This window comes from Chiloscyllium punctatum, chromosome 10, assembly GCF_047496795.1.
Source record: "Chiloscyllium punctatum isolate Juve2018m chromosome 10, sChiPun1.3, whole genome shotgun sequence".
NCBI lineage: Eukaryota > Metazoa > Chordata > Chondrichthyes > Orectolobiformes > Hemiscylliidae > Chiloscyllium > Chiloscyllium punctatum.
The window spans coordinates 105,501,065-105,520,686 of record NC_092748.1 but is presented as its reverse complement, the minus strand read 5'-3'; the positions used below and the strand labels follow the sequence as shown (position 1 = coordinate 105,520,686).

At 42.7% G+C, this 19,622-nt stretch overlaps 1 protein-coding gene across 2 annotated transcripts in view; it reads right to left on the bottom strand.

Moving 5' to 3' along the window:
* The window catches only part of LOC140482416 (contactin-associated protein-like 5), a 1,296,746-nt gene that overhangs the window by 588,872 nt on the left and 688,252 nt on the right, over positions 1-19,622 (bottom strand). The window lies entirely within an intron of this gene.

Here is a 19,622-nt window from a genome sequence, read left to right as displayed (position 1 = left end):
ATTCAATTCATCAGATGACCATTCTGTCACTAAGGAGAAAATGAGGACTGCAGATGCTGGAAATCAGAGCTGAAAAATGTGTTGCTGGAAAAGCGCAGCAGGTCAGGCAGCATCCAAGGAGCAGGAGAATCGATGTTTCAGGCATAAGCCCTTCTTCCTGAAGAAGGGCTTAAGCCCGAAACGTCAATTCTCCTGCTCCTTGGATGCTGCCTGACCTGTTACGCTTTTCCAGCAACAAAGTTTTCATCCTGTCACTAATAATGTCAGTGGCAGATCCTGTCTTTCTCAAGAATTTTTCACTGCATAGAATTTCTACAGCATGGAAACTGGCCATTTAGCCTAACAAACTCACACCAACCCTCTGAAGAGTATCCCACCCAGACCACTCTACATTTCCCATGACTAATGCACCTGACCTACACACTCCTGAACACTATGGGTAACTGACCTCACCTGCACATTTTTGGACTACAGGAGGAAACCAGAGCAAACCCACACAGACACGTGGAGAATGTGCAAACTCCACATAGTCACCCAAGGCTGCGATCGAACCCAGCTCCCTGGTGCTGTGAGGCAGCAGTGCTAACCCCTGAGCCACGGTGCCATTCCTTGAGCTAACTTCGCCTTCACTTAGATGATCCATGCCATGAGGAACTCTAATATGAAGTTATAAGAAACTGGAACATAAAGAAGTCATTGGGCTTGAAGACACAGTTCCTCCATTCAATAAGATTTTGGCTTTTCTGATTGTGGCTTCAGGTTGACTGTGCTGACTTCGTTGATCAAACATCTGTTGAACTCAACCTTAAATCTGCTGGATGATCCATCCTCCACTCCTGTTTGTGGAAGAGCATGGTCAAGATTAACAAGCCTTTGACAGACAAAGTTTTCCCTCATCTGCATCTCATAGGGGAGACCTATTATTTTGAAACGTACATGTTTTGTTAACACAAATTCGCGACAACATGATTGACGAATTGGGAACACTCTCTAAAGTGTGAATTTTTAAAGCGTGTGTTGGTTATAATGTGATTCCGACCCCATTAGTTTTAATGGCGCTGCTATTACGCGGCAGGTGTGAACACCGAAATGAGTCAGTAGGGACCCAAAAATATTGGCACCATCATCCAGTCATGAAGAGTGCCCTGTGGAAGGAATCCACCCCACCCCTCCCACTCAAAATAATGTCTGCCTCTTCTGTCAGTTTTTAATGCATTTTTTTAATGAATGGTTGCCAGATTAGTTCAGGCTACCTCCCAGTTGCTTACATTAACACTGCATCATCTCAGCTGCTGTGAGGCTTTTAATTGACCAGTCAGCTTCAACACCCTGTCTACCTCCTATATGTGGATCAGAAACCAGTCTCCATGACAACTAAGGGCACTCTGACATGAAAACCTTAACATTGACCAGGAGGTGGGTTGCTAACTTGAACACAATCCTTACCCCCATTCCCATCGCCGTTGTCAAAATTCAACCTGTTCTTTACCATGTGACCTGCATGTCACGCACAAGATAATGATTTGTTTTTGACAGATTCTCTACAGTATCTACAACAACATGTATTTAAATAGCACCTTTCATATAGGAAAGTACTTCAAGGCACTTCGCAGGTGTGTTATCAGCTAATGTTTGACTCCAAGTCACATAAGAGACATCAGGAACAGTGGCCAAATGCCTAGCCAAAGGGAAGGCAATAGCCTTGTGGTAATAATGCTTAGATTATTAATCCAGAGACCCAGATAACATTCTGGGATCTGGTTTTGAATCCCTCCATGGCAGTTGGTAGAATTGTAATTCAATAAGGGTCGAATAATGACCACGGAACCATTGTTATTGTTAGGCAAATCTCATGTGGTTCACTAATGCCATTGAGGGAAGGAAATCTGTCATCCATACCTGGTCTGGACTTCATGTGACTCCAGACTCACAGCAATGTGGTTGACTCTTAATTGCATTCAGGATGGGCAATATATACTGGCCTAGCTAGTGATGTCCACATGAATGAATGAATTTAAAAAAAGCTGTTAAAGGACATCCGAATACAGAACAGAGATGGTCAAATGCAGAACAGAGATGGATGGGTTTAGAAATACAATTCCAGACTGAGGGCTAGAAAGCTGATATTTGTGTGGTGCTCTCTGAACATTTACTCAAATTAGATACGGATATCTACTGATTAAATACTATGAATATTACTTGTCCCTAGTAATCAATCAGGACATTATTTGTTTCCTTTTACAATCAACATTCAAGTAATTGTCATTTAAAGCCTTTAAAATGGAATCCTGTTAAATGTCCGTCTATTGATGGTATCAACAAGATAGATTCTCTTAAGCACATCCAATTACTGCAGTTTATCCATTCAATGAAGACTTGTCTTTTCATGTTGCATCAGTCTCCGCTGAGACCCTGTTGAGTTCAATCGAAACACGGACACAGGAATGAGTTGAAGTGTGTTTCCTTAGCTGGTATTAATTCAGGACATCATGCTCGAGTATGTCCACTTTGCTGTTTAAAACAAACATGTTTTCAAACTAGGTCCCATGTGGGGATCAAAGTTGTCTTTCAATTTCTGGCTGCCTTCAGATTTTCGCAGTGTGAACTTTCATGTTATCTGTGAATGTGGTTTAAAACGGAGAGTTCCTTTAATAAGGACAGAGTAGATAGAAAGTAGCTGTTCCCCTTAGTTTAATGGCCAGTAACAAGGAGGAATAGTTTTAAGGTAAAAGGCAGGAAGTTTCAAGGGGATTTGAGAACATAAGAACTTGGGGCAGGAGTAGGCACTTCAACCACTTGAGCCTCTTCCACCATTTAATACAATCATGACTGATCTCATGTCAGCATCAACTCCACTTTCTCAGCTGCCCTCCATATCCTTTCAAACCATGACTCATTAAAAATCCGTCTATTGCCTCCTTACCTTTGCTCAATGTTCCAGCACCTGCCACATGTTGGGGCAGTGAATTCCACAGTTTCAACACCTTTTGAGAGAGGTAATTTCTTCTCATCTCCGTGTTAAATCTGCTTCCCCTTATTCCTATGCATGGGTGGCACGGTGGCTCTGTGGCTAGTACTGCTGCCTCACAGCGCCAGGGACACCGGTTCGATTCCACCTTTGGGTGACTGTCTGTGGGGAGTTTGTACATTCTCCTTGTGTCTGAGTGGGCTTCCTCCCAATATCCAAAGATATGCAGGTCAGGTGAATTGCCTGTTGTGTTAGGTGCATCATTCAGAGGGGAAATGGGTCTGGGTGGGTTACTTTTCGGAGAATCAGTGTGGACTTGTTGGGCTGAAGGCCCTGTTTCTACAGTGACAGGAATCTAACCTATCCTTCACCCAGAGGTTGATGAGAATCTAGAAGGATTCTGCAGATGTTGTAAATTAGAAGCAAAAACAGAGATTGTTGGAAAAGCTCAGCAGATCTGGCAGCATCTGTGGACAGAAATCTGAGGAAGGGCCACTGGACCCAAAACACAAACTCTGATTTCTCTCTACAGATGCTGCCAGACCTGGTGAGCTTTTCCAGCAATTTCTATTTTTGTCCCTCAAAGGATAATTGAGGTAAGAACTGGTGCAATGTGCTGGGAATAGCATTTGAAATGTCACAACATTCAAGCTTATTGGCCAAATTCTGGAAAGTATGACAGAGTAGAGATTTGGAGTAATTAAGGCAGTGTGGCCTTGACAGAGCCTCTTCTGTATTACATGAATCTATAATTCTAACAATAGCAATTGGTTAGCAGAGATAAGTAAAAGAATCTACAGAATTGCAACAACAATATGTATGAATCTTAACTTATTATTGCATTACTTCTATTTCTGGGCATAATAAAAAAGTACATGGAATCAATTTAAATTATATCTGAAGGAATAGCGTGAGGGAAGGAGCCTTCAATAAAATGAATGACAGTAGCTTGCTGTCAAGAATGTGGTAAAAGTCCTTTATAATAATGCTATGGCTTGAGGAAAGGCATTGATAAGAAGTACTGATATTACTTGAAAGGTTGAAGCATCTCAACACTATTTGGCAGTCAGTTTGAACAACACGAGAGTCATAAAAATGAGATACACTGCAAGAAGATGACCGCAAGGGAAATGCCTTTTTTTCTACTTAATTAGTGAGAATGAAACCTTTGGCTACCTTTGAGACCAGGTTAACAGGCTTGGTGAAGCTACCTTCAAGGCTCTTTATTAAAATCCATGCGCATAAGTGTCAGACATGAGGTTAATGTGCGCTACCTTGAATGGATGTTCAAGGTTAATATTTTGTAGAGAGTCAATAAAATGATTTCGTGAACACACTGCATTTTTCTTTTATGAATTTGCTTAAAAGGGCTGATCCAGCAAGATGCTTTCCATAAAACAGATGAAAACCCATTCAATTAAATATGTCGAGTCTTACTGAGCTCAATACTTGCAGTTCACACTGGGAAGACGGTGGTGAAGTGGGAACATCTTCTGAACTACCAACCTTAAACTTAAAACTCTGGAGACAGGTTTGAATCCCACCATGATGACAAAAGAGAAATTTCTATTGAATTAGGAAAAAAAAACAAAAAGATAGTCTCAGTAATGGTCACACTGAAGCTATAATTGATTATCACCAGAACCCACCTGCTTCAATAACATTCTTTTCGAAATAAATTCTGCTGTTCCTGACTGTGTGGTTGACTCTTAGTTGCTCTCTGAAATAGCCTAGTAAACCATCCAGTTACATGGAAACAGACAAAATAGGAAAGAATTAGGCCCAGTCCTGATGAAGGGCTTTTTCCCGAAAAGTTGATTTTGCTGCTCCTCGGATGCTGCCTGACCTGCTGTGCTTTTCCAGCAACAATCTAATCGAGACTCTGATTTCCAGCATCTGCAATCCTCACTTTTGCCGAATTGGCTCTTCGAGTTTACTCTGTCATTCAGTATAATCATGGCTGATCATCTAACTCAGTCGTCTGTTCCTGCTTTCACTCCATACCCTTTAGTCCTTTAAACTATGTTTTTTCTTGAAAAAAGTTCAATGTTTTGGTCTCCATGGCTTTCTGTGGCAGAGAATTCCACAGGCTCACCACTCTCTTTTGGAAATGGGAATAAATTAACTTTGATGAATGAACATAAAACTAAAGGACTAGGAGCAGGAGTTAGCCATCTGGCCCTTTGAGCCTGCTCCACCATTTAATAAGGTCATGGGTGATCTTTTCATGGTGTCTACTTCATTTACCCACTCTCTCACCATAACCCTTAGTTTCTTTACTGTTCAAAAAATTATCTATCTTAGCTTTAAATGTATTTACTGAGGAAACCCCAACGACTTCACTGGGCAGGGAATTCCACAGATTCACAACCCTCTGGGTGAACTCATGCTAAAGGTGTCACATGCTGTCACCTCATTCAACAAGTCACAACACAGATGGAAACTATATATAAACAACTAAGATGGAAAGACAGAACTTGAAGGAAAGAGGACAGAACTCTTGCTCCAGGAACAAGCCCCTTCTTGAGGATCTTGAGCTCTGCCCAAAGACCTGTAGCTCTAAGGTTGACAAGCTGTGTTACCTGAGGACACACAAGTCATGATGCCAGGTGGAAGCCATTCTCATTTTCATGGACTGACAATATAAACAACTTTCATAGGATTGTACAGTACAGAAGAGGCCCTTCAGCCTATCAAGTCTGTACCACCAAAAACATTCTACCTACAGTAGCCCCACAGTCTTGAATCTTATGACATTCCCCTTCCGAATGTTTCTCCTCGAATGAAGGATATTATTTTATCTTCCTCCACCGCTCTTTCAGACAGTTAGTTCATCTCAGGGGGCAACAACTTCTTAAAGTCCCTACAGTGCGGAAGCAGGCCATTTGGCTCCTCAAGTCCACACTGACACTCTGAAGAGCAACCTACCTGGCCCTGCCTCCCTACCCTATCTCTGGAACCCTGCATTTCCCATGGCCAATCCATCTGACCTATACACCTTTGGACTGTGGGAGGGAACTGGAGGAAACCCACACGGGGAGACTGTGCAAACTCTACATAGTCGCCCAGGATGGAACCGAACTCAGGTCCATGGCGTTGAGAGGCAGCAATGCTAACCACTGAGGCACCATGTAAACTTTTATTTCTCCAATTTTCTATTCTCATTAAATCTGTGACCTCTCGTTACTATTTCTTCTGTCATTAGAAATAATTCCTCCTTCGCACAACTCTATCAACTATTCTTTGCGATTATAGACACATCATCTAAATCTCTCCTGCAATGATGTCTGCTCTATTGTATTCACAATCACCAGAATGCTATATTCTTGGTATCTTTCCAGGAAATCTCCTCTGTATTCTCTCTAAAAGCCTTCTTAAAACATATTGCTTTGCCCAATGACATGTTTTGGTCATCTCCCCTAATATTTCCATAAGTAGCTGATGGATTAAAGTAATTGATATATCATTGATAATTGATAATTACTGATAAATGATCATTAGTCACTGGCTTCCAAAAAATTGCCTCTTTGTTGTTATACTCCAACGTGTGACAGTTCAGTTTTAACTGGCAACTCAGTACCAATTAAGATAACAGAGACAATTAAATCTTGTGTCTATTGGAGGTGATACTAAACCAAGAGGAAATGAGGAGAAAGTGAGGACTGCAGATGCTGGAGATCAGAGCTGAAAATGTGTTGCTGGAAAAGTGCAGCAGGTCAGGCAGCATCCAAGGAGCAGGAGAATTGACGTTTCGGGTATAAGCCCTTCTTCAGGAATGAGGAAAGTGTGTCCAGCAGGCTAAGATAAAAGGTAGGGAGGAGGGACTTGGGGGAGGGGCGTTGGAAATGCGATAGGTGGAAGGAGGTTAAGGTGAGGGTGATAGGCCTTCAGAGTGGGGGTGGGGGGGCGGAGAGGTCAGGAAGAAGATTGCAGGTTAGGAAGGCGGTGCTGAGTTCGAGGGATTTGACTGAGACAAGGTGGGGCGAGGGGAAATGAGGAAACTGGAGAAATCTGAGTTCATCCCTTGTGGTTGAAGGGTTCCTAGGCGGAAAATGAGGCGCTCTTCCTCCAGCCGTCGTGTTGCTATGGTCTGGCGTTGGAGGAGTCCAAGGACCTGCATGTCCTTGGTGGAGTGGGAGGGGGAGTTGAAATGTTGAGCCACAGGGTGGTTGGGTTGGTTGGTCCGGGTGTCCCAGAGGTGTTCTCTGAAACGTTCCACAAGTAGGCGGCCTGTCTCCCCAATATAGAGGAGGCCACACTGGGTGCAGCAGATGTAGCAAATGATGTGTGTGGAGGTGCAGATGATTTTGTGGCGGATATGGAAGGATCCCTTGGGGCCTTGGAGGGAAGTAAGGGGGGAGGTGTGGGCGCAAGCTTTGCATTTCTTGCGGTTGCAGGGGAAGGTGCCGGGAGTGGAGGTTGGGTTGGTGGGGGGTGTGGACCTGACCAGGGAGTCATGGAGGGAGTGGTCTTTTCAGAACGCTGATAGGGGAGGGTAGGGAAATATATCCCTGGTGGTGGGATCCGTTTGGAGGTGGCGGAAATGACGACAGATGATAGGATGTATATGGAGGTTGGTGGGGTGGTAGGTGAGGACCAGTGGGGTTCTGTCCTGGTGGCGATTGGAGGGGCGGGGCTCAAGGGCGGAGGAGCGGGAATTGGAGGAGCTGCGATGGAGGGCATCGTCGATCACGTCTGAGGGGAAATTGCGGTCTTTGAAGAAGGAGGCCCTCTGGGTTGTACAGTATTGGAACTGGTCCTCCTGGGAGCAGATGTGGCGGAGATGAAGGAATTGGGAATATGGGATGGCGTTTTTACAGGGGGCAGGGTGTGAGATGGTGTAGTCTAGGTAGCTGTGGGAGTCGGTCGGTTTATAGTAAATGTCCGTGTTGAGTCGGTCGCCCGAGATAGAAATGGAAAGGTCTAGGAAGGGAGGGAGGAGTCTGAGACAGTCCAGGTAAATTTGAGGTCGAGGTGGAAGGCGTTGGTAAAGTGGATGAACTGTTCAACCTCCTCGTGGGAGCACGAGACAGCGCCGATACAGTCATCGATGTAGCGGAGGAAAAGGTGGGGTCTGGTGCCAGTGTAGCTGCGGAAGATGGACTGTTCCACATATCCTACGAAGAGGCAGGCATTGCTGGGGCCCATGCGTGTGCCCATGGCTACTCCTTTGGTTTGGAGGAAGTGGGAGGATTGGAAAGAGAAGTTGTTCAGGGTGAGGACCCGTTCAGTCAGAGTAAGGAGGGTGTCGGTGGAAGGGTACAGGTTGGTACGGCCGGAAAGGAAGAAGCGGAGCGCTTTGAGTCCTTCGTAATGGGGGATGGAGGTGTACAGGGAATGGATGTCCATGGTGAAGATAAGGCGTTGGGGACCGGGGAAGCGAAAATCATGGTGGAGGTGGAGGGCGTTAGTGGTGTCCTGAACATAGGTGGGGAGTTCTTGGACTAAGGGGGCTAGGACAGTGTCGAGGTATGCAGAGATGAGTTCGGTGGGGCAGGAGCAGGCTGAGAGAATGGGTCGGCCGAGGTAGTCAGGTTTGTGCATTTTGGGCAGGAGGTAGAAACGGGTGGTGCGGGGTTGTGGACATGAGGGGAAATGAGGGCCCAGTGGTATTATTGGTTGACTATTAATCCAGAAACTCAGCCAATGTTCTCTGGACCTGGGTTTGAATCCTGCCATGGCAGATGGTGGAATGTGAATTCAAGAATAATCTGGAATTACGAATTCACAGATGATCATGGAAACATTGGCGACTGACAGGGAAAAAACCTGTCTGAGAAGAAAGTCTGCCATTCTCACCTGTCTGATTGACATGTGACTCCAGATCCATGGCAATGTGGTTCATTCCCAACTGCCCTCTGAAATGGCCTAGCAAGCCACTCAGTTCAAAGGCAAGTAGGGATGGCATATAAATGCTGGCCAGCCGGTGATGTCCATGTCTCAAAACAAAATTCTCTCTCAAACAGATCTCACTGCAGAATTTCGAAGAAAAGCAAGGGAGTAATTCCTGGTGTCCTAGACATGATTTTCCCTCAAGTAAGCATTACAAAAGATGGACTATCTGGTCATCATAATGTTGTAGTTTGCAGCAACATGCTGTATCCAATTTGGCTGTTGTATTTCCCATCATGCAACATTAACTATACTTCATCAACTATCAAATGTTTTGGTATGTCTAAGGGTTGAGAAAGGTAGAACATAAATGCAAGGCTTTTGTTCCTCTTCATTCCTATTATTATTTGGGGATAGATGGAAAAGTGTATGCAGTGCCATTGATTAAAGCTGGGAGGAGCCAAGCACTGGTTCTTCAGCAAAAAATCTCTCCTGTTATGTAATCCAAACACTTTTTTGAAGAACAATTATGTGAACCCACATAAATATATCTTGAACTTTTCAACAATGGAACACTTTGCTAAGGAAAAAGTATTTGGGTTTGATGACTGAAGGTTGACTGAATGTGACAGGCCCTGAGTACACGTCAACAGCTGGTAAGGAGCAGGGAACTCAAATGGAGTGGTACAGTCTGAAGGACGTTCAGAGGAGGTCACATGGCCTACCATTTGGTAGAATTTTTGAATTGAGTTGGAGATAATTTAGCATCTTCCTGAAAAGCAATAGCCCATTGCTTCCTCTCTCTTTCACTGTTACTCCTCGCAATGGAGTTTGTCGTAAAGTCTTCTTTACCACACACACAGGATTCTTGGAAAGAATTTGTTAGAGTTTACCCCACTTTCTAAAACAGAGGGAATTCAGCCAGCCAAAACAGTTTGAATAAGAAACCCCAGTGCCAGGAGCTTATGCATGCAGAGTAACAGAACCCTACTTGGGATAACCCATGACTTAGAATTTCTTCATCAGTTTATTTACACTTGGCCAAAATACTTTTGAAATAATGCTCTACAGCCTTTACAATTTGTTTGATGCTTCCTGACTTGAGTCAAAATGGAAACAGATTACGTTGAATAGAAAAGAAAAACTGGCAGACGGCATACAATATGGGAAATTATGAGCAATGCGCTTTGGCAGGAGGAAGAGAGGAGCTAAATATTGTCTAAAGAACAAAGAACAGTACAGAACAGGAACAGGCTCATTGGCCCTCCAAGCCTGCGCTGATTCCTTGCCCTTATTTAGCCTGCTACATATTGCCCGTATGTGGTTTCTATTCCTTTGTTCACTTCTCATTCATGCATCTTTCAAGATACACCTTAAATATTGCTAACATGCCTGCTTTCACCACCTCCACTGGCAGTGTTTTCCACAGAGGAACCTGCAGTGTGAAAACCTTTCCCTGTACTTCTCCTCTAAACACTCTCCTTCTCACCTTGAGACCTTGTGCTCTCATGCAGTTGAACTTGCATCTGGGGGAAATAGCCTCTGATTATCCATCCTATCTATGCTTCCCTTAATTTTGTTGATCTCTGTCAGGTTGCCTCTCACCTTCCATCTTTTCAATGAAAACAATCCAGGTTTATCCAACCTCTCTTCATAACTAAAACCTTCCAGACCAGGGAACATGCTGGTAAACCTTCTCTACACTATCTGCAAAGCATCCACGTCTTTCTGGGAGTGTGGTGACTAATACTATAAGCAATATTCCAAATGTAACCAAACTAAATTTTTATACAGCTCATAATACAACTTATCAACTTTTATATTTGAAGCCCTGGTTGATGAAGGCAAGTGTGCTTTATGCCTTCTTCACCACTTTATCCACCTGGGTTGCCTCTGTCAGGGATCTGTGGACATGTATGCCCAGATCCCTCTGTATGTCATTGCATTTACTTTGCAATTTGCACTTGAATTTGATTTTACAAAATGCATAACCTTGCATTTGTCTGAATGGGAAGAAATTGCTGAAAGCTGTACAACAAAGGGATTTAGGGTGCTTGTGCATGAGTCACAATGAGTTAGATCCGAATTCAGCAGGTAATAGGTAAAGCAAATTGATTATTAGCCTCTACTTCAAAGCATAAAACTATATAAATCACTAGTCAGGCAGGCCACAGCTGGAACACTGTGAACAGCTTTAATCCCATTGTCTAAGGAAGGATGTCCTGGCAGTGAAGCCAGTCAAAAGATGTTTCACTAGCTTGATCCTAGGTATGGACAGATTGCCTTATATGGAGAGATTGTGTTGGTGGACTTGTAGTCATTGGAGTTTAGAAGAATGAAAGGAGTCCTTATTGAAACCTACAAGATTCTTGCTGGACTTGACAGGATAGATATGGAGAAGGTCTTGTCACTTGTGGGAACAGAGTGCATCATCTTACAGTAAGGTGTAGCCCATTTAAGGCAGAAGTAAGTTGGAATTATTCTTCCAGAGGGTAGTCAGTCGACATACTTTTTTTAAATTGCTAAACCTGCTGAAGCTGGGTCATCAACTAACTTTAATCATGAAGGGAATCAAAGTTCGTAGGGACAAGGCAGGAAAGTAAAGTTGAGGATTAATAAATCAGCCCTGATCTCATTGAATGGAAAAACAGACTTTTCAGGCCGAATGGTCTACCTTAGCTCTTATGTCTTACAGTTTCAGTGGATTGATTGATGTGAATAGCAATTGGTCTATGAGAGCCAATGGTTGCACATGGAAATTAACTAAAAGATGCCAGTATGCATATTCAAATTAGGTGACTTTATGCAGGCCAGTTGTGGGATAGGTCCACACTCGCAACTCACCAATAAGATAGGGTCACAACCTCATCCTTCTTTTTTGGACAAGTGGCGTGAAAATTGGTTGAAATGGGTGGAAATTTGAGTTTACAGAATCCAGTGAAAGGCTGTCTGATTGAGATCACCGATGACTTTCCATTTGTTTCAGCACACCCTGTATGAAGGTTCTGGCTTCTGAAGACTTGAATACTTTATTACAGGGTGAATTACACCAGCCAATCAACTGATAATGAATATGTCAGCCGACCTATTCTAACACTCCAGATTTCGTTCTTGCAAGATAATGATGCAATTCATTATAAAACATCACATAATGATCTGCTCAATGGCTTTGTAATAAAGGACTACAGTATATTCATCAGGCAATATTTCAAAACTATCAGTACCAGCCATATTTATTTAAAGCATCAAAACATTTTAATTCCAGCTGCCTACTTTCACAACCAGTTTTGAAAACTGATTTATTCTGCACATGTTGTTATAATTCTCCCTAAGAATTGTGAATACATCAAGGAAATGAATTCCAAAAAAGAGCAATTGAGAGAAGAAATGCAAATGTTTTCAGTAACTCTGCACCTTACGAGGTCTTTAAATAACTCAAAGTATTAGATACTTCAATTGTTTTCAAAGTGAAATGAATGATTTGCATGAGTGGAGCAGTCATTTTGTGGTATCAAAATCAATCCTTTTTTATGAGATTTATTTGACAGAATATTTGACTAGGCTGTTCAAGCAACTCTTTTAGATGGTCCCGGCGCAACTATTGGAAACAAAATCAGAACGTGCTGGAAAAACTCAGCAGGTCTGGAAAGATTTGTGGAGAGAAAGCAGAGTTAATGTTTTGGGTCTAGCGACCCTTCTTCAGAACAGAACCATTGGAGCTATTAGAAGGTAAACAACTTCCCGGCTCAATGTGCCAATGACAGTGGTGTAGACATCTGCGAGAACTTCACCATCATCTCATTAAATGGTGTTACCTATTTATTTAGTGAACGCAAATCTGTCCTCTTCATTTCTTGAGTTTAAGGTGCATTTCTTGCATCTTTCTACAAGTTTATTGATGCTCAGTGATGGATGTTGGCTGCAGCGTGGGCCTGGCTTTTCCTGAACCTGTTTATAGAGGAGTATACTCACCATAGTAATTCATACTCTGCCAGGTGATACAAGGTGTTCACTATAAATGAATTGACAGATGCTTGATATGTTTCCCGCTCTTTGATCTAAAGGAGGACTGCTGGTAGACCTTGCTCAATTTTGGATGATAGAATGGAAGGTTATCATGGAATAGTTAAATGAAATGCAACATGAGTGTTTCAACCAACTGGTGGATTTTTGCCGGTTGGCAGCTGAGTGGGGTATAACGTTTGCAAGGACAGAAAACCAAGAAACAGCTGTTGAACTAAGCATTCCCAGTTATGTGAAAGATCGATACATTCAACTGAGTGGCAACAAGAAAGGTCTACAATGCCCATTACCAGATGTGTGTAGAGGGTTCTACTGCAGAATATGACAGTGTTGAGTATTTTGGTGCTGAATGATGCATGACGGCTCAATGAGGTGTATCTCCTACTTCAACTCCGCTTTCTTAATTTTCACCAAAATGCTTATGTTTCAGTACTCCTTCAGTATTGCACTAGAATGACATCCTGGATAATGAGCTGAATTAAGGATGGACAGTAAATACTGGTCTTGCCAGCAATGCCCACACACCATGAACAAACTAAAATGCTGCAAGGCTCTCCCCCACAGGAAGGACAAAGAACCCAGTGACACCACAAATTGCGGAAACATGAAAATGCTGAAAACTGAAAAAAGATATCCCCAACATTTGTGACTGGTGTTGCTAGGAGAGACTAGGACCTGAGTGCACAGCCTTAGAGTAAAGGGAAGACCTTTTAGAATGGAGATAAGCAGAAACGTCTTCAGCCAGAGAGTGGTGAATCTATGGAATTCATTGACATAGAAGGCTGTGGAAGCCAGGTCATTGAGTATATTTAAGACCGAGATGGATAGGTTCTTGATTGTTAAGGGGATCAAGGGTTACAGGGAGAGGGTGGGAGAATAAGGTTGAGAAACTTATAAGGTTCAGCCATGATCGAATGGCAGAGCAAACTCAATGGGCTGAATGGCCAAATTTCTGCTCTTAAGTCTTATGGTCTTATGATCCAGAACATCATTAACCATAGTCTCAGGTTAATATCTTACATCTCCAGGGCACCCAGTTTGATTCTAGTGAATCAGTTAACTACATTGGAGAGAGATATTGACCTGTGCTAGAAAAGAATGTAAACATTCAATGTAGTCTAATTTATCCACCCTTAGCAATAGAATATAAAACACTTTGGGATATTCTTAGGAAATGGAGGAGTAAGCAATTTAATGTTCTTTCTTCACGCTGTATACAATATATGGAAGTAAAATAAGGCTTATTTACAGTAATTTAAATTATATTAGATTCAGTGCAATATGACAATGCCATAAAATGCTCAGTAAAAGCACAGCAGTGCAGTGAATCACACCACACACTGTGCCAATAAGATCCCTTCATAGGTTGTATTCTTGCTTCACTGAGACCTGATGGTTTAGAGCTTCCCAACAACGCTGGAGCTCATAACATATAGACTGACATTCCAGTCACCACAGAGAGCATGATGTATTGGAGGTGCTATCCTTTAGGCTGGACCTCAAACCAAGATCCCACCTTCCACTTAAAGGACTCATGTCACTTGTCAAAATGTAGGATGGTGCCCAAGAGTCAATACAGGTACACAATCCTTTATCTGAAACACTTGGGACGAGATGGTTTTCGGAATTCGGAACTTTTCAAATTTCTGGTTTAAGTGATGGTTCAACGGTGAAATTTTTAAAAATCTTACCGAACAGCAGACTCACTATGAGTAACAGGCCCTGAGACAGAATTGAGGCCTGCCAGTGCTGGATCACGGCACCCCTCACGTCACATCTGAGTGACATGCATCGAGTGGGTTGGGTTAACTGTTTGCATGCCAATCAACCTTGTTAATGAGATAAAAACTTCGGAACAAAACCTTCGGATTTTGGAGCTTTTTGGATTTGGGATTTCAGATAAAGGGTTGTTTACATGTATTTGCTCAAGCAGATTCTTGAGCAAATGTTTCTTCCTTGTCTGTTAACAAGAATCTTAGGCGACATTCTTCAAAACTGCTCGAAGGTTTCAGTGTGATATTATAGGTCATGATTGGCGGCACTCAATCTTACAGCTGCGGTCACTGCAATATTTGAAGCATGTGATTATGCTTGAGATGTGACACAGGAAATTTACATGGATGTTGCCTGAACTGGAGAACTTTAGTCATGAAGAAAGTTGGCAAAGTTTTGAGTTTTGTGTTTAAATGATGTAAGCTAAGAGGAGAACAAATTGTATAAAATGATGAGAAGCTCTTGAAGGAGTCGATCCTCCTTCCTTGAGGCCTCAATAAATGGGAGGAACAGATTTAGGGGAAGAAGTAGGAAGTTTAGGGGGGAATTAGTTTCTCCCAGAGGTGCATGAAAGGATGATATAGCCTGAAATCCTCCTTACATTTTACATTTTTCAATATATCCTTGTCGTAATGTTACCTTGAACAGAATGAACCATGATCTGGAAACTAGTGGTAGGCTGGATAGAATGTGTCTATTAGAATGGCTACAATGGACCAAATAATCTTCGTCCTGCGATAAATATTATGATTCTACCAAACAAAACTGTTATTATTAAACTCTGATAAATGTCCGCTCCAATCCATATTCTGCCTTCTCCTCCATGGCTTAATTCCATTTCAATGTCACCACCTGGTCCAGTTCTAACTCACGTCCTGTTTCTCTTTTCCCTTCTTTGTTTTTCTTTCATTTGCTCCTTTTCTGGATGCAGAGTTCTCAGCCAAAGAATGCTTTCCCTAAGATTCATCACTTTTCTGTGGTGTTCAAAATTCTACTCAGAGCCTGTGACATTCGATAAACCTCCTATCATCAAACCCAAGCCCTCGCTGATAATGGTTTCCCGCCGTTCAATCGAGAGGCCATGAAATACAGTTGTGTTATTGATACAAAACACAATTGCAGACTACCATTGTGATGCCACTTGATGAATGCCAGCAATGTACATCAGCTTCAATGTTTCTCCACATAACTATAGTCTGGATGCACCAAAAATGATCGAAGAACAACAGTTATTAGTAGAAGAGCAATTCATGAATAATGCAGCGATCTAAGGGTGAATGCTGTATGCATTTTAATGTCGTCACCACGTCATGCAGCATGGAAACACACCTTTCAGTCCAACCAGTACATGTTGAACATAATCCCAAATTAAACTAATCCCATCTGCCTGCTCCTGGCCCAAATCTATCCAAACAACCCCTATTCATGTGCTTACCTAAGTGTCTTTTAAACATTGTAATTTTGCTCAAATCTACCACTTCCTCAGGAAGTCCATTCTACACGCGAATCACCCTCTGTGTTAAAATTTTGCCTCTCATGTCTTTTTTAAATATCTCTCCTCTCACCTTAAGAATGTGCCCCCAGTCGTGAGATCCTGCATTCTACAGAAAAGACACCTACCATTAAACCTATCTACAACCTTCAAGACATTATAAAACTCTATAAAGTTACCTCTCAACCTCCTACACGCCAGTGAAAAAAGTCCCAGCCTATCCAGCCTTCCTTTATAACGTCAACCTTCCATTCACGGCAACATCCTGGTAAATCTCTTCTGAACACTCTCCAGCTGAATAATGTCCTTCCTATAACTGGGTGACCAGAACTGGATACAGTACACTAGAAGAGGCCTCACTAATGTCCTGTAGAACCTCAACATGACTTCCCAATTCTTGTAATCAAAGGACTGAGCAATTAAGGCAAGTGTGCCTTTGTAACAACCCTGTCTAAGGGTGAAACAAAACTGTGCCCATACTCACTGTATGTATATAGCACTTGGATGTATATCATTTTCCAAAGATACTCAACTACTTATTATCGTTATCATTAACGTTACTGCACATGTAATGCACATGTACTGCACATGCTTTCTGGTGTTGTGCATATAATAATAAATCTTGAATACATTGTCAACACCAACTGCATGGAGAAGGTGATGCATGAACAGAATGAGCTGCCAGAGGAAGTGATGGAGGTTGTTACAATTACAACATTTCAAAGGCATCCACATTGTTATATGAATAGGAAGTGTTTAGAAGGATATGGGCCAAGTGCTGGCAAATGGGACTGGATTAATTTAGGATATCTGGTCGGCATGGACGAGTTGGTCGGAAAGGTCTCTATGACTCTATGTCTGGAGCCTGAGAATCAGCCAATCTCCAATTTAATGCACAGTACAATTTCAAGAAAAGCAAACAAATGGTACAGCATGACTCAAAGCTCAGCTGGAGACATATAGGTCACACAACATCTCACACCCTCACACTGAATTTAAATCTTGCAACAGTGTGTCACATACATCCAATTCAGAGAACTATTACATAGTCTTACATACACATACATATGTTTTCACTGAATTAGAGTCATGTAGGGAGTTTATGGACATATTATAATTGGATTAATCGAGTCCAAGAAAGAATCATAGAATGCCTACAGTGTGAAAACAGTCCCTTTGGCACAACAAGTCCACATCAATCTTCTGAAGAGTATCCCACCCAAACCCATTCCCCATTACTCTACAAATACCTCTGACTTATACACCTACCCTACACATCCCTGAACATTCTGTGCAATTTAGCATGGCCAATTCCCCTAAGCTGCACATCTTGATTGTGGGAGAAAACTGGAACACCCAGAGAGACAGGGGGAGAACGTGTAAACTTCACACAGACAATCACCCGAGGCTGGAATCAAATTGGGTCTGTGGCACTGTGAGGCAGCATTGCTACCACTGAGCCACCATGACACCCCACAGTGAGAGAACTGGGAAAACCAAAAAATATGAAGCTCACCTCCTCGTGCTGATCCAGTGCATCCTGAGAAAAGTGCTTTGATACGACCCTTGACAATAACAGAATCAGAATTTGTCATGATCTTCCTGACAGTCTGAAAGACGGGCAACACAGCAGGCTGACAAAACATGACAAAACTGTGGGGAACTGCAACTCAGCAGAAATTTGTGCCAAAACCTTCAAGCTGTGTTCTGAAAGGCTCAATGATGAGCAGCTGATGGTGTGCTCTGATACCAAAAGAATTTCTTTGCCGGTTGCTGTACTGTTCATAACTCAAGGCTCATGGTGTGATTGTGCAGTGTCTTTTTTTATTTTCTCTAATGGGATATGAGCATCACTCGAAGAGCCAGCATTTATTGTCCGTCCCTAGCTGAGAAAATGTTGGTGAGCTACCCTTTTTGAACTGTGATGTGGAGGTGCTGGTGTTGGACGGGGATGGTCTAAGTTAGAGGTCACATGACAGCAGGTTATAGACCAGCAGTTTTATTTGAAATCACAAGTTTTGGAGCACGGTTCCTTTGGAACACTGGCAAAGGAGTAACACTCCAAAAACTTGCGAATTCAATTAAACCTGTTGAAGTTTAATTGAAGCCAAGGTGCCATAGGGCTACCCGCAATCTCATTAAAAAGGAAATCCAAGGATTTTGACTCAATATCCTCAAAGGAATGGCAGTATGTTTCTCAGTTAGGATGGTGAGTGGCAGGAAGATGAGCTTGCAGGTGGTAGTGTTCCCTTATTTCTGCTGCCCTTGTCCTTCTAAATGGAAGTGATTGGGAAGGTGTTGTTAAAGGAGCTTTGATGAATTATATGGAAGGTGGTTATCAATCAATTAAATGAGTCATAGAGCAATTTGAAACCACTATAACATTGTTCCCAGCTCAATGTTTACAGGAAAGAGAAAAGTTTACAGGTCAGGCTCTCGCCATTGTTGGACTCGATTTGTTGGAAGAGTTTGTAGATGGAGAACCCACGGCAGTGCAGATAAGAAAGCTCACTGGATCTTTCAGCAATCTGGGAGCAGATTGATTGTTGGTAGGTTTTCTGCCGGAATTAGAGATTTAGACCAGGAAATCCTGGTCAATAGTTTGAAGTGAGCAGCTTCCTAACTCAGTGGCGCCACAGCAGGCATTGTGGCTGCTGCCAGTACTACATTTCTCCGAATATCTAGGATGGAGGATTGGTCAGAGGGCAGTCAATCTCACTTGACAGGGATGGGGGTGGTATCTTGTGGGGTGGGACATATTGGGGTCAGAAGTATGGGCAGGTATATGGCTTCCAATAGCCAAACCCCTGTCCCAGGTTCACCCTTACTGTGCATTGATGCGAGCAGACTGATAGACTTCACAAACTGGCAGTCGAGAATGTGGTACTGGAAAACCACTGCCAGTCAGGTAACATTCAAGCAGCAGAAGAGTCGACCTTTCGGGCAAAATCCCTTCATCAGGGATTGTTCAGCTTTTGCCCGTAACATCAACTCTCCTGCCCCTTGGATGCTGCCTGACTAGCTGTGCTTTTCCAGCACCGCACTCTCGACTCTGATCTTCAGCATCTGCAGTTCTCACCTTCACAAACTGACAGCCTGTCCACACTGGTTAACCCATCGGGTAGACCCATTCTTTTACACCCTGCCCACAGTTGATAAATGCATGTTCAGGAGGTTAAGGCTCTTTTGTGATCCTTAATTGACCACTTAAAGACTTCAACTGGCAACAGTGCAGAAACTTCATTCGGGCAAAGACTGGAAACTGGTAGAGTTCAGGCTTCCCATCATGATACCATAATACATAGGAGCAGCAAGCCATTCAACCCACCGAGTCTGTTCCTCCATTCAGCTGTGTGAACACAGTTGATCTGATAATCCTCACTTGTCTTTCCTGCCTTCTCCCGTAGCCCTTGATTCTCTTACTGATGAAAAATCTATCTATCTCACCCTTGAATACACTTAATGACCCAGCCCTAACAGACCTCTGCGAGGAAGAATTCCACAGATTCAATACCCTCTGAGAGAAGAAAATTC